Source organism: Bos javanicus, chromosome 3, assembly GCF_032452875.1.
Source record: "Bos javanicus breed banteng chromosome 3, ARS-OSU_banteng_1.0, whole genome shotgun sequence".
NCBI classification, from domain to species: domain Eukaryota; kingdom Metazoa; phylum Chordata; class Mammalia; order Artiodactyla; family Bovidae; genus Bos; species Bos javanicus.
This window is the reverse complement of record NC_083870.1, coordinates 13,047,233-13,064,037: the sequence shown is the minus strand read 5'-3', so window position 1 is coordinate 13,064,037 and position 16,805 is coordinate 13,047,233.

Below are 16,805 nucleotides of genomic sequence, written 5' to 3'. Positions count from 1 at the left end.
TGCAACTCTATGTGAAAGTAAAAATATGTTACTTGCTCAGTTGTGTCTGACTCTTTGCGGACTATAGCCCACTAGGCTCATTTGTCCATGGAATTCTTCAGGCAAGAATATTGGAGTGGGTAGCCATTCCCTTCTCCAGGGGATCTTCCCAACCCGGAAACTGAACCCGAGTCTCCTGCATTGCAGGTGGATTCTTTACCATCTGAAGCCACCAGGGAAGCCCAGAACATGCAGTATATGTCATTCTGTGCCTGGCTTATTTCATTGAGCATAATGCCTTACAGGTGCATCCATGTTATTCCAAGTAGTAGGATTTCATCCTTTTTTAAGGCTTAATAATACTCCAGCCTTAAAAATAAGTATTCACATTTCCTTTATTTATTTACCTATTGGTGGATATTTGAGTTGTCTCCATATTTTGGTTATTGAGAATAATGCTACAACAATTATGGGAGTTCAGATATCTCTTCAAGATCCTGATTCCAAAGCTTTTAGATATATGCCCAGAAGGGAGAATACTAACTCATTTGACACACTCATTCGGGACCTACAGATCCTCACAAAGGAACTCACAAAGAGTTGGACCATTGCTCCACACAGTGTAAGATCCTTCCACTTTGGTTAAGTTTCTCAAAATTATTTAGGAAGTCAAGGGTTGCTCCACCCCTACACAATCAAGAAACAACAATTGACCCTTTCAGCACTCATGACATTAAAAAAAGCCCAACATCTTTTAGGCATTTTTGGTTCTGAAAGCAATGTATAATGTGTTTACAAATTTTCTGAAGCCCATTTCTGCTCTTACTCACAAAGCAGCCCACTCTGTATGTGACCCCTTACAAGAAATGGCTCTAGAGTCTGTCCAAATCACAATACGACAGGCACTCCTATTAGTGTCCCCAGACGCTCCTTCACTGTAGAGACTATCAAACTTCCTGCAGGTCTCTAAGAGTCTCTGGAGCCCCATGGCCAAAAGTTGCCCGTGAATTATTGATGTAAATTGTCCTCTGCTGACCTCATGCTATGTGCCATTAGAGCAATATATGGCAATTGCTGCTTGCATCCCAAGGCTTCCTGGAAAAACAGACTTTCACAGGTTCCAGGCCTATCCTTCACACCTAGCAGTTCATTATTCCTTATGTCATGCAAATACCACCTGCATGTTTGGCATGGCTGCTGAGGCCTCCTTTCTAAAATAAAGGCCTTTATAAAGGTTTGAGCACAGAATCTGGTCCAAACAATACTCAATAAAGCTATTACTGTTATTATTACTTGACCAAGGCCATAGGCATAACCAGTATTCCCCAGCCAGTGCCCTTTTCTCCACCAAGTACCCCTACCAGGGACTCCTCCCCAGAGACCACTGGACAACTTCAGATACAGGGTTCAAATCCAGAGAGTCATGCATCTGTATATTCCGTTGCACAGGAGGAAGCTGTGGTCCCATCAGAACCTTTATGTTCAACACATTGACTTTACTGGGACATTCATTGCATCGTGTTGAGAGCAGCTGGATTCCTCAGTCACTGTCAGGTACCAAGTACCTGAGCACATCTGTGCAACTGGGAGGAGAGTGGCAGAGGGAAGACCAGAAGGACAGTCTATAAATTTTGTAGTTCTGTGTAGAAAAAAGTTGAATATTTAACATAACCAAAATACAAATAGAAATACAAATCATATATATACATAGCTATCTATCTCTTAATTGGCTCCCACGATTTCTCTTCTCACTCTAATTTCCAGAGCTGTGAACATGATCGATTATACTTCTTGATTAGATTATGTAGTTTTAAGGAAGGAAGATAATTCAGAAGGCCTAATATATTCACATGGAGAAGGCAATGGCAGCCCACTCCAGTACTCTTGCCTGGAAAATCCCATGGATGGAGAAGCCTGGTGCGCTGCAGTCCATGGGGTCGCTAAGAGCTGGACATGACTGAGCGACTTCATTTTCACTTTTACTTTCATGCGTTGGAGAAGAAAATGGCAACCCACTCCAGTTTTCTTGCCTGGAGAATCCCAGGGATGGTGGAGCCTGGTGGGCTGCCTTCTATGGGGTCACATAGAGTCAGACACGACTGAGGCGACTTAGCAGCAGCAATATATTCACAAGAGTTTCTCAAAAACAGTTTTCTCCAGATGGAAAAAGAGGAACAGAGAGATTAAAGCGTGAGAGGTTCTACACTGCTGTGATGGAGGGGGCCCTGGGAGAAGTACCTGGATGTGGCCTCCAGGAGTTGGAGGTCATCTCCAGTTAACATGTAGCAAGACCTGTAACCACAAGAAACTGATTTCTTCCAACAATAAGAATGAGCTTAGAGAAGGACCCCAAGCTCCAGATAAAATGCTATCAACTGAAACACTTATTTCAGCTTTGCGAGACCCAGATCAGAAAACTCACCCAAATGTGTCAAACTTCTCACCTACAGAACTGAGAGATATTAAATGAGTGCTACTTTAAGGGTTTGTGGTATTCTGTTATGAATCCACTACATGTTTAAGTAAACAACATTTTTTATGAAAAACTATTTTTCAAAACAAAAATGTGGGTGCAATAGACATACGTTATGAGATATATAAGTATTTCTCCAATTTTGCGGCAGCCTGATTGCAGATTCTTTTCTAAGGTGGAAGCTCATTTCTCCCTTAAATTTTAGATCTGAAGCAGGACAAGGACCCCACCATGGGTTTTCGGGGAGTTTTTTCAGAAAGGCTGAATAACAGAGTGGATTCAGAGCTTTGTTTACAGAGCAATAGCTATTCCCCAAGAGCAGGAAAAAAAGGAACACTCCTTTCATTTGCCAGCTTTCCAAGACAGATGCTAGGAAGTGAGTGAGTCTTTTGGAACATAGGATGAGAATGAGAGTAACTGAGCTGAAGCTCAGTGGGTGCAATAGTGAGGATTCCAGTGGCTCATACTGTCTCAGCTGCGCCCAGTGGCTCAGCTTCCCAAGCCCTGGCAGCTTAAACAGCCCTCCAGATGGTCAGGATCCATCTATATCCTGGCACCACTCTGTTGCCATGCAAGTCCCAGGAAACTTGAACCATAATCCTAACCCTGCAGAAGGCAAATGCAGCCCAGAAGCTGGGAGGCCCAGCAGGGACCCATGTCAGGCTACCTGCTCAGCTGCAGATGACAGAGAAGAACAACGCTATCCAGCCACAGAAACTGTGACTAGATTTGCTTGCCACTGGCTAAGAAATGGGGGCTTCCCTGGTGGCTCAGAGGTTAAAGCATCTGCCTGCAATGCGGGAGACCTGGGTTCGATTCCTGGGTCAGAAGATCCCCTAGAGAAGGAAATGGGGCTAAGAAATTAGTTCTCGGAAGATGACCCTGAGAGAAAACCAGGCTGATTGGCTAAAATGAAGCCAAAACTCCTTCCAAAGGATGTTAGCTTCTAGTAACAGAGAATTCCTCTGCCATCTTAAACATTCTGAGCTCTTTGCCCTTCTGTGTCACCATGTGCTATTTTCTTCCCAAGCACACATTCTTTAAACCAGTTCTCAATTGGCAAACTTGCAGTGACCTGCCAACTGCCTTCACCTTCTTTACTTCTGGGAACATCATGGAGCATTCAGGCCAGTGGAGGGTGTTTCTAGGCTCACAACTGTGTTGTGGGTGTAACAACAGCATAGTGATTTTCTTTTTCTATTATGGTTGTTCGAGTTTCTCCCTGGACTGTCAGCCTCTTGAAGGTTGGGATTGAACTTGATCATCTCTGCACTCCCAATATCTTCTTTGCTGAATCAGAATAAGCATTGAAACCCCAGCAACACAGCAGGCAGTGAACAAATAACGCTAGACTATATGAATCACTTTAGGACCTGCCTGGAATCGTGATGGGGAGTCCCCACACGCATCATCCACCCACACTTTACTGCTTTCCTGGGTCAATAGCTCTACCCCAGCAGCCTTGATCATCAATGCCAACCTATGGTGAGGCACAGAAGTCATGCTTTTATAGCAAGATTGAGCTAGGCTTTCCTGGATATGGTAGTTGTCTTCGGTTCTTACCCTCTTCAGTGTGAGTCAAATTTCCTTTCTCATTTTCAATAAATGTCAACTGTCAGTTGCCCAGCTACAAAGCTCTGAATGGAAAGTGTCAACTCCCCATATCCCCAATGCAAATATTGGTATTTATCTTGTGCTGGGAACCAGTATTCAAGGCTTTATAGCCTGTAGGTTTGATTTCACTCCCACACACTCAAGAAAGTCAGGTCACTGCATATAAAACCGTATTACAGATGTGAAACATGGGTCCTAAAGGGGTTATGTGACCCATAAAAGGTCACGCAGCTAATCAACAGATAGAGATAGGGACTTATGAAATAAATTCAGGAATTACTCCCCAACATCACAGCCCCTCTCCCATCCCACTGTGTGGCCTCTAGCAAGTCACCTACAGTCTAGCCTCTCCTCTCCCCCAAACTGCTCTGAAGCATCCCAGACAAGAGACTATTCAGCAAAGGCTTTATTTCCCCTCTATTCTGCATAGTAATATGAAAATATCTTACAAAGGCTATCTGTGCAGCCTGTGGTCAGAAGCTTCTTATTTTGGAGTCAAAATAGAAACAGTTCATCCCCTGGTCACCTGAATAATAATGCAGAGCCAGTCTCATCTGCCACTACTCCCTCTTATGTCCTCTATTTCTCTCCTGAAAAGGCTCTTTCTTTGGTAACTGTTTGATTATGAAATTATTGTTGTGGAAGAGGCTGGAAAAGACGGGTCTGGAGATGGGAGCCAGTCACGTGGCTGGAGGCCTGTGACATTGGAAAGAAGTCAGCCAAAACACATCCCAGGCTGATAAAATGCCAAGGACTTTTTAAGGGAGTCTAATCTTAATGTTCCATCCATCCTGTCAAGGCATAAACAAGCACACGCATACCAACCACAGAGCATTTTGGTAAGTTAAGAGTTTAAGCAATGGTCTTGTGATGGCAATGTTTGTGAAATAAAAGGAAAGCGGACTTTGATCTGCAGCAACAGATCATGCATGTGTGGGGGGGGATGGGGGGAGTGGGGGCAGGTGCCATATGGGAGAGAAATACGGAGTCTAGTGAGATGAGGAGTCCAGGAAGAACAAAAGATCTGAGATGCAAGCCCCGCAGAAATTGTAAGGCAGTCTCTGGACTGCTACAGGACTTTTCCTGTCTTCCCTACCCCCAACTCCGGCCACCACCAATCTTTTTTTCTGTTTCTATGAAGTTTTTTTGTTTTTTTAAGGTTCCACATATGAGTAAAATCATAGTGTTTGTCTTTCTTCATCTGGCACATTTCACTTAACACAAGCCCTCAACTTTCATCCATGTTGTTTCAAATGACAGGATTTCCTCCTTTTATATGGCTGCATATATTTCGTTGCAATATAAATATACATCATATCTTCTTTATCCACTCATCTGTCAATAGACACAGGTTGTTTTCATGTCTTGGCTTCTGTAAATCAGTTCAGTTCAGTTCAGTCGCTCAGTTGTATCCAACTCTTTGTGACCCCATCAACTGCAGCATGCCAGGCCTCCCTGTCCATCACCAGCTCCTGGAGTCCACCCAAACCCATGTCCATTGAGTGAGTGATGCCATCCAACCATCTTATCCTCTGTCGTCCCCTTCTCCTCCTGCCCTCAATCTTTCCCAGCATAATGCTACAATAAAAATGAGGGTGCAGACATCTCTTTGAAATGATGATTTCATTTCCTTAGGATACCCAGAAGTGCAATTGATGACTATATGGTAGTTTTCTTTTTAATTTTTGGGGAAACATCTGTGCTCTTTTCCATTGTGACTGCACCAATTTACAATTTCATCAACAGTGCACAAATGTTCTCTTTTCTCCACCTCCTCAGCAGCACTTGCTATCACTTGTCTTTTTGGTAATAGTGATTTTAACAGATGTGAGGTGATATTTCACTCTGGTTCTGATTTGAATTTCCCTGATGACTAGTAATTGAGCAACTTTTCACATACCAATAGTAATTTGAATATCTTCTTTGTAAAAATGTCTATTAAGTTCCTTTGTACTTTTGAAAAATGTATCATTTGTGTATTTTTGCTACTGGATTGTGCCTTGTTTGTATTTCAGATATTAACCCTTTATCTGATTTATGATTTGCAAATATTTTTTCCCATTCCCTAGTTGCCTATTCATTTTGTTGATCATTTATTTTGCTGGGCAGAAGTTTTTTAGTTTAATGTCATAGTTAGTATATCTTATATTATACAATAAGGGAATAAGAGATGGAATAAAAAAAGATATTTAAGACATTATATATAATATAAATATATACACTGCACACACAAATGTCCTCATAACAAAATGAGAAAAAGTATATGACAATTACAGTCCTTGCTTCTGATTTCTGTAACTTGAATATGGTAGCTGGTATTTATAACTACATAACCCATTTTGTATTTCCTTTGCTTTCAGCATGATAGTTTGGTGGTCTGTGGTTAAACGTCAATCTTTACTAAGGCCCAGTAGTAGGCCAAATGCTGTTTCTTAGAAAGAGAATAATTATCCACAATGACAGGGCTGTGCTTCAAAATCCTGAGGGCCTTCACTGTGACTCGCTTATAGAGAGCTGCTAAGTCTCCAATCAGCAACCCCTTCAAGCACCAGTGGATCTGTTGGATCACATGACTTGAGCACAAAGAAGTTAGCTCAGCAGCCTGGACCTATCACACAGCCTTCTCTTGTTCTGGGCCCTACTTGAAACTCATAGCTTTTCAGGTCATCTGGTAATGGGCTGGAGTAGCACATACAAATGAGGAGCAAGTTATTACAAAATCCAAACAGACTTCCAGGCATTGTGGCTAGGTTGTTTTTTGTTTTGGTTTGGGTTTTTTTGGTTGTAGGAGGGACCAGATGTACAGCAAAGTATCCTCTACCTTAGAAAGGATATTTCAACTCGCCCTGTACCATCAAACCCCTAGAGGTTTCACTAAAGTAGAAAGTCCCTGATTTTTGTTAAGTTTATTTCCCACCCTCTAATACACATATGTTTTAACCAATATGTCTAGAGTTAGTTGCAACTACTCACTCATTAGGTCCAATCAGCACAATATCAATGTAAAGAACCAATGTGATATATTGTGGAAAAGAGAGGTGACCAAGATCCCTGCAAGTTATGTTGCATTGGCAAAGATTCTGAAGCTGGGAAAGTTTAAGGACAGGAGAAGAAGGGGATGACAGAGGATGAGATGGTTGGATAGCATCATTGACTCAATGGACATGAGTTTGAGCAAACTCTGGGAGCTAGTGATGGACCTAGAAGCATGGCGTGCTGCAGTTCATGGAGTCACAAAGCACTGGACGTGACTTAATGACTGAACAGCAACAATTCAGGTGAGAGTTGATATAACCTTCAAATAGAACAATGAAAGTTTAATTATTGCTCTTGTCAGCAGAAAGAAAACTGCTTCCAGTGATTTTTTTTTAAACAGGGATGGAGAAATAAGGATTTGCCAGATCATTAGCTATATACCAGGTAGCAGGGGATGAGTTAATCTGGTCAAGCAGTGAAACCACATCTGCTACAGCAGCTGTAGCTCAAGTCACCACCTCAGTCCTTTGTAAGCAAGCCTAACTCTTATAACCCACTGTCATTTTCTAAGACCCATCTGTCTTCTGCACAGTTAAAATAGGCAAGTTGGTTGGGAATGGGAACCAATGCCCCTGCATGTTTTAATTTCTTGGCACTAATCTGTGAGGTTCCTCTGCAAACACAGAGTTACCCATGGTTTACTTTTTTAGGTAGAGTTGGTTCTAGTGGCTTTCACTTTACCTTTCATACCGGAATAGCTCTCACTTCACGTCAGGGAACCAGTGTGAGGATTCTGCCAGTTGCTGAGTATGTCTATTCCAAACATACATTCCAATTATAAGTTTGTATATTTGTTTACTGACTTAAAGAAATATATATATTTCTTTATAGTAAATATATATATATATTTCTTTATAGTAAATATATATATATATATTTACTTTAAGGAATTGGCTCATGTGACTGTGGAAGATTGGTGCTTCCAAAAGCTCAAGGGGTAGGCCAGAAGGCTGAAGCTTCAGAAAAGATTTGCAGCTTAAGTCCAAAAGCAGTCTGCTGGAAGAATTTCTTTGTGCTCAGAGGAGATCAGTCCTTGTTGTACTAAGGCTTTCAGCTGATTAGAAGAGGCCCACCCACACTAAAGGGAAGCCCATGAAGGGTAATAAGCTTTACTCAACTTTATAGATTTAAATGTTAATCTCATCCTAAAAACACCTTCATGAAGATATCAAGAATAATTTTTGACCAAATAAGTGGGTGCCATACCCAGCCAATTTGACATATAAAAAATGGCTATGCACTCTAATAGTCTTGCCTGGGAAATCTCATGGAGGGAGGAGCCTGACGGGCTATACAGTCCATGAGGTTGCAAGGAGTCGGACATGACTGAGCACACATATTATACGAGTATGGAAATAGAAGATGTGAGCAATACTGTCTAAAACAAACTCACCCTAACAGAAACACATAGATGACTTCACCCAACAACAAAAAATATATTTGTTCTCAGGTGTGCATGAACCGTGCTTCAGAGGCTTATATTAGGCCACAGAATAAAGCTCAGTAAATTTAAATAGAATCAAATCATACAAAGTATTTTCTCTGACCATGCTTAAATGAAGCTAGAACTCAGTAATAGAAGGAAGACTAGAAACATCACCAATACGTGGAATTTAAATGACACACAATAAAACAACCTGTGAATCAAAGGCAAACACACAAGGGAAATAAAAAAAAAAAGAAAGAAAGAAACAGTGGGAGGCTTTTAGTCTAAGATGGCAATGTAGGAAGACCCTGCAGTCATCTCCTCTCATGCAGATACTGAATCTACACATCTGTAGGGAGTGATTCCTCCTAAAGAACTAAAGGCTGATTGAACAGCTTCTGTACAACAAATGATAGAGTGACCACCTAGAGGTGGGTAGGAAAAATGAAGATGTGGTATGAACAGGAAACCCATTTCTGATGTGGAAAAATGCAATAAGAAGGAATATCACTGAGGGGCCCATGCACAGATTAGCCCACCCTGGGGGGCACAATAATAAAACAGTGGTTTAAAAAATCACCTGGGCCATACATAAAGGAAATCCATTTACTAACTGTTGAACATCTGCCAAAAGGGAAAATGGAATTTTCTCCAGGGTTGGAGGCATGAGAGAGTACTATTATTGTTCTTCCCCTTGATAGCACGGGCGGGAATATGTCTAGACACTCTAGCTGGCCTGCCAAGGTCACCCCAGCACATCCCAGGCACTTGACCCCAACCAACTACAGCTTCCCCTAAGTTGGCCCAGAACCATACACCTTGGTTTCCCCAACCTGTGCCTGCCCCAGCGTCACCCGTCCTTACAAAGTAGCCCCAATGTGGTGTGCCCCAGGACCACCCTTCCCCTCAGGCCTGCACTTACTCCAGCTCTGGTGACTCTAGTGGTAAGAACTCAGCTGCCAAAGCAGGTGACGTAAGAGATGCAGGTTCAAACCCTGGGTCAGGAAGATCCCCTGGAAAAGGGAATGGCAACCCACTCCAGTATTCTTGCCTGGAGAATCCTATGGACAGAGGGGCCTGGTGGGCTACAGTCCATGGGGTCACAAAGAGTTGGACATGAATGAGGCAACTCAGCATGCATGCATGTAGCAGCTCCACTGGAATGGCCCCAGCTCAGTGCATGCTGAGAACCCTGGCCTGTGCTTACCCCTGTTACAGCCCTCCTGCTCTGGTATATTCTGGGATCCCACCCCTCAATCCATGTCTGCTCCAACTCCAGCCATCCTGGAGAGCAATCCTGGCATGGCGCATTACAGGAACCACCTACCCTGTGCCCCCTCCAGCCCTGGCCATCCTGCGAAGACAGCCCCAGTATGGTGCAACCCAGGATATTCCACGCTGGCATCTACTTCAGCTCCAGACAACCTGCCAAAGCTTCTTAGCACAGTCTACAAATGGGACATACCTCCAAGACCAGGAGAGGTAGTGGTTTGGCCTAATTCATAGACACAAACACAGAAAGTCAAACTAAATGAAGAGACAGAGATACATGTTTCATGTAGTAGTAAATAAAAGAACAAGATAAAATTCCAGCAATAAAAACCCTAATAAAATGGAGATAAGTGATTTACCTGATGAAGACTTCAAAATAATGGTCATAAGGAGACTAACTGAACTTGGTAGAAGAATGTAGGAACACAGTAAGAAGTTCACAAAGATTTAGGAAAAGTAAGAAAGAACCAGTCAGAGCTAAAGAATGCAACAACTGAAATTAAAAATACACTAGAGGGAATCAATTGTAGATTAAATGATACAGAAATGGATGAGTGATCTGGAAGATAATCAAGCAGCAAAAACAAAAAAAAAATAATTTTTAAAAATGAAGATAGTTTGGCATCTGGGAAAATATCAAGTGTACCAACATTTGTATTACAGGGTTTCAGAAGGAGAAAAGAGACAGAGAAAGGGGTAAAAAAAAATATTTAAAGAAATAATGACTAAAAACTTCCCTAACCTGGGGAAGGAGACACATATCCAGGTCTAGGAATGACAGAGAGTTTCAAACAAGATGAACTGAAAGAGGTTCATAACAAGACATGATCATAATTAAAATGACAAATGTGAAAGATAAAGAGAGAATTTTAAAGGCTGCAAGAGAAAAATGACTAGTCACATACAAGAGGACCCCCACAAGACTATCAGATGATTTTCAGCAAAAATTCGGTAGGCCAGAGGGGAGTGGAATGATGTATTTAAAGTGCTGAATTAAAAAAAAAAAAAAAAGATGACTTACAACCAGAATACTTTACTTGACAAGGTTATCAACCAGGATTGAAGGAGAGGACTTCCCTGGTGACTCAGTGGATAAGAATCCATCTGCCAGTGTGGAGGACATGGGTTCAATCCCTGGACTGGGGAGTTTCCACATTCCACGGAGCAACAAAGCCCATGTACCACAACTACTGAGCCCACATGCTGCGCCTGCGGAAGCCCACACACCTAGAGCCTGTGCTCCACAACAAAAGATGCCACCACAATGAGAAGTCCACACACCGCAGCAAAGAGTGGCCCCCACTCACCACACCTGGACAAAGCCTGTGCACTGCAAGACCCAGAACAGCCAATAAATAAATAAATAAATAAAAATTATTTTAAAAAGAATTGAAGGAGAGAGAGAGTTTCTTAGGCAAGCAAAACTAAACAAGCTGACTCAATAAATTGGCTTTAAAGAAATGTTAAAGGGTCTTCTTTAAGCAGAAAAGAAAAGGCCACAACTAGAAATGAGAAAGAAGAATCTCACCAGTAAAGGCAAATATGTAGTTAAGGCAATGGATCAGCCACTTGAAAGCTAGAATGAAAGTTAAAAGACAAAAGTAGTAAAATTAACTGTAACTTCAATAAATATTTAATAAATACACTCAAAGTTAAAGTATTCCATGTAAAGTATTCCATCAAAGACATTAAATTTGGAGGAAGAGAAGAAAAAATGTAGTACTTTTAGAATGCACCTGAACTTTAAGTGACTGTCAGCTTAACAATTATGTACATCATTGTAACAACAAACAATGTGTACAGTAGATATAAAAAAAAAAAGGAATCCAAACATAACACACACACCAAAAAAATCATCAAACTAGAAGGGAAAAGCCAAGGGAAGAAGAAAGGAACAGAAAACCAAATAAACAACCAGACAACAAAATGGCAATAATTACATATTTATCAATAATCATTTTGAATGTAAATAGACTAAATGTACCAAGCAAAATACATAGGGTGGTTGAATGAATTTTTTTAAAAAAAGATCCATCTATACACGTGTTCCCCATCGTGTATAGATGGATCTTTTTTTAAAAAAATTCATTCAACCACCCTATGTCTTTTGATTGGTACATTTAGTCTATTTACATTCTGGCGGAGTCATGTTGATATATGGCAAAACCAATACAATATTGTAAAGTTAAAAAAAAAAGATCCATCTATATGCTGCCTACAAGAGACAAATGAAAATGAAAGCTGGGTTAGCAATACTTGTATCAGACAAAATAGACTGTTTAAAAAAGATCGTAATAAAAGACAAAGGAGAACATTCCTCTGAGATTAGAATCAAGACAAGGATACTCAATCTAGCCACTTTTATTCAACATAGTATTTGGAGTACTAGCCACAGCCATTGGATAAAGAAATTAAAAAATTGAAACCAGAAGGAAATAAAATGTCATTACTTGTAGATGACATGATACTATATATAGGAAATCATAAAGACTCCACCAAAAAATATTAGAACTAATAAATGAGTTCAGTAAAGTTCCAGGATAAAAAATTTATATACAAGACATTTATTGCATTTCTACACACTACTAACAAACTATCAGAGAGAAAATAGAAATCAATTTTATTTAAAAATGCATCAAAAAGAATAAAATACCTGAGAATAAATTTAACCAAGGAAGGAAAAGACCTATACACTGAAAACTATAGGACACTGATGAAATAAATTGATGATAAACAAATAAGTGGAAATAAAATTTTGTTTTCATGAATTTGAAGAAACAATATTGTTAAAATGTCCATACTACTCAAAACAATCTATAGATTTGTTGCAATCTCAACTGAAATTCCAGTGGTAATTTTCAAAGAAATAATCTAAAATTTGTATGGAATCACAAAAGAAAGAAAAAATATGCAAAGCAGTTTTGAGAAAGAAGAACAAAGCTGGAAACATCACACTCCTTGATTTCAAACTGTACTAAAATGCTAAAATAATGAAAATAATATGGTACTGGCACAAAAATAGACATATAGATTAACAGAACAGAATAGAGAACCCAGAAATAAACTCATAGTCATAAGATCAATTAGTCTACAACATAAGAGGCAAGAAAATACAATGGGGAAAGACAGTGTCTTCAATAAATGATTCTGAAAATAACTTAACAGCTGCATGCAAAAGAATGAAACTAAACCATTTCCTTTTACTATATACAAAAATAAACTCAGTATAGACTAAATCTAAGACCTGAAACCATAAAATTCCTGGAAGAAAACATAGGTAGTATGCTCTTTATCATGATTCTTAGCAATATTTTTTTGTATCTGTCTCCTCAGGTGATGGTAGCAGGAACAACCAAAACAAATGGCTCCATTAATATGTTAAACTAAACAGCTTCTGCACAGTGAAGAAAACTGTCAACAAAATGAAAAGGCAACCTCCTGAATGAGAAAAGATATTTGCAAATGATACATTTGATAAGAGATTAATATCCAAAATTTATAAAAGAACTCATATATGTTAATATCAAATGAAAAACTTAAACAGTGCAATTTAAAAATGGGCAGGACTTGAAATTTTTCTGAAGAAGACACAGAGATGGCCAACAGACACATGGCAAATGCTCAAATCACTAATCTTTGTTGTCATTTAGTTACTAAGTCATGTCTGACTCTTTGAGACCCCATGGACTGCAGCTCTCAAGGCTTCTCTGTCCAAGGCATTCTCCAGGCAAGAATACTGAAGTGGGTTGCCATTTGCTTCTCCAGGGGATGTTTCTGACCCAGGGATGGAACCTTTGTCTCCTGCATTGGCAGGCATTGGCAGACAGATTCTTTACCACCGAGCAACCAGGGAAGCTCCCACTAATCATTAGGGAAGTCCAAATCAAAATCAAAATGAGATATTGCCTCACACCTGTCAGAAAGACAGTTATCAGAAGACAAGAAATAGCAAGTATTGGCAAGTATGAGGAAAAAGGGAGCACTTTGGCACTGTGCCACTATGCAGAACAGAATGGAGTTTCATCGAAAACATAACAGTAGAACCGCCATAGGATCCAGCAATTCCATTTCTCTGCATTTATCTGAAGAATATGAAAACATTAATTTGAAAAGATACATGCACTATTTTACAGCATTATTTACAATAGCCAAGATAACAAAGCAACCTGAATGTCCACTGATAAATAAATGGATAAAGAAAATGTAGCTTATGCATATAATGGAATATTACTCGGCATAGAAAAATAAAATCTTGGCATTTGCAATGAGGTGAATGGGCCTAGAAGATATCATTTTAAGCTAAATAAATCAAAAAAATAAAGACAAATATGTCCTGATTTCCCTTATATGTAGCATCTAAAAAGCAAAACAAATGAAAAAACATAACTAAACAGATACAGACTCATGGATACCGAGAACAAATTGGTGGTTGCCAGAGGCAGGACTGGTGAGGCAATGGATGAAATAGGCAAAGGGAATTAAAAGATACAAAGTACTAGTTATAAATAATTAAGTCATAGGGATGTAATTATACACCATAGGGAATATAGTGAATAATATTGCAGTAACATTGTATGGTGACAGATGGTAACTAGAGTTATTGTGGTGATCAAACATATAAAATTTACTATAATGTAATGTATTAAATCACTATGCTGTACACCTGCAACAAATATGATATTGTAAGTCAATTATACTTAAATTAAAAAGAGAAAAGCAAACACTCTGAGATGTAGGGAAATGGAAGAAAACCTGCCAAAACATGGGATGCAGCGAGGCAGTAGCCAGAGGGTAATTTATGACAGTAAATGCATATATTTAAAAAGAAGAAAGATCTCAGGTTAATGATCTAACTTTACACCTTAAAGATGTAAATGAAGGGACTTTCTTGGTTGTCCAGTGGTTGAGAACCCACCTGCCAATGTAGATCAGTTGATCCCTGGCAACTGTAGATTTCCAGGCAATGTAGATCAGTTGCCAGGCAATGTAGATCAGTTGATCCCTGGCAACTGAGCCTATGAGCTGCAATCACTGAGCCCGTGTGCAACAAATACTGAAGCCTGTGTACCCTAAAGCCTGTGCTCCACAACTGTAGATTGCCAGGCAATGTAGATCAGTTGATCCCTTGCAACTACAGGGATCAGTTGATCCCTGGCAACTACAATTGCCTGGCAACTGTAGATTGCCAGGCAATGTAGATCAGATTGCCAGGCAATGTAGATCAGTTGATCCCTGGCAACTGAGCCCATGAGCTGCAATCACTGAGCCCATGTGCAACAAATACTGAAGCCTGTGTACCCTAAAGCCTGTGCTCCACAACGAGAGAAACCACTGTAAGGAGAAGCCTGCGTGCTGCAACTAGAGAGTAGCCCCCATTCACCATAATTAGAGAAAGCCCAAGAACAGCAACAAAGAGCCCATGTGCTGCATCAAAAACCCAGCATAGACAAATATAAATAACAAAAAAAAAACTAAAAAGAAGTGTAACAAAACCCAAAATTAACAGATAGAAGGAAACAATACAGATTAGAGCTGAGATAAATGAAATATTCAATAGATAATAGAAAAACAATGAAAAGGATCAACATAACCAAAATTGTTTTTTTTTAAAAACTCAACAAAATTGGCAAACCATTAGTGAGACTGACAAAGGAAAATTAAATAGAAGACAAAAATCACTAATCATAGAAATGAAATTGAACATTCAAACACCAGCAAACTATATAATGTAGATGAAATGGACAAATTTTTAGAAATACAAATGAGCAAAACTGACTCAAGAAGAAATAGAAAACCACAACAAACCTATAGCAAATAAAAGGATTGAGGGAGTAGCCAAAAGAACATTCCAACAAAGAGAAGTGCAGGACTAGGTCATTACACTGATGATTTTTACTCAAACGGTTAAAGAAGAATTAGCACCAATTCTTCTAAAATTAGAATTAACAGCAGATAGAGTATTTTCTAACTTGTTCTTGAGCATAATATTACACTGATACCAAAAGCAGATAAGGAAACCACAAGAAAATTATAGACCAATATATCTTACAAATGCAGACACAAAAATGATCAGCAAAATATCAGCAAACTGAACCTAATAACATTTAAAATATTATAAATAACTGAAGAGAATCAAACATTAAAATTATTCTATACCTGTGGCAGATTCATTTTGATATATGGCAAAACCAATACAATATTATAAAATTAAATAAAATTAAATTAAAAAAAATAAAAAATAAAATTATTCTAATGTTTAAATAAAAAATTCTTAGTATAACAGTGGGCAGTAGCCATAAGTGCCTCATTTAATCTAGGCTCCAGAAACATCCTTTTTTCCAAAAGGGGAAATGGAGCAGTTGGTCTGACTGAGGAACAATATTTTAGGCTCCAATGTTACCTTCCTAAGAGATTTTCACAGGTAATTCTGGCCAAAGCAATGTTTGTGTCACTCCCCACAAGCATTAGCAAGAGAGTTCACCACCTGTGATCCACAAGAAAGTAGCTAAATTTTCTGCTAAACCAAGAGGAACTGAGAAACCTTGGGGAGAATTATTAGTTAGCTGCTTCTAAGTTCCTTGGTAGCTCAGATGGTAAAGCATCTGTCTAGAATGTGGGAGACCCGGGTTTGATCCCTGGGTTGGGAAGATCCCCTGGAGAAGGCAATGGCAACCCACTCCAGTACTCTTGCCTGGAAAATCCCATAGACCGAGGAGCCTGGTAGGCTACAGTCCATGGGGTCACAAAGAGTCGGATACGACTGAGCGACTTCACTTCACTTCTAAGGGGCCCAGCCTGTAGCATATTTTCTTGAGGGTGGTTTGTAGACCAAGTTTTCACACAGTGTGGGGTGGAGGTGATGTCCTTCAGCAGGTCGTCTGAGGACACTGGGTCCCGAGATCCCTCTCAGGAGCAGAGGCAGAGAAAATAGAGGGCCAGGCTGAATTCCCAAGGGGATGCTTAAAGAGGAGCACCCCTCTCTCCTTGAAAGCTGAGAAGTGACCA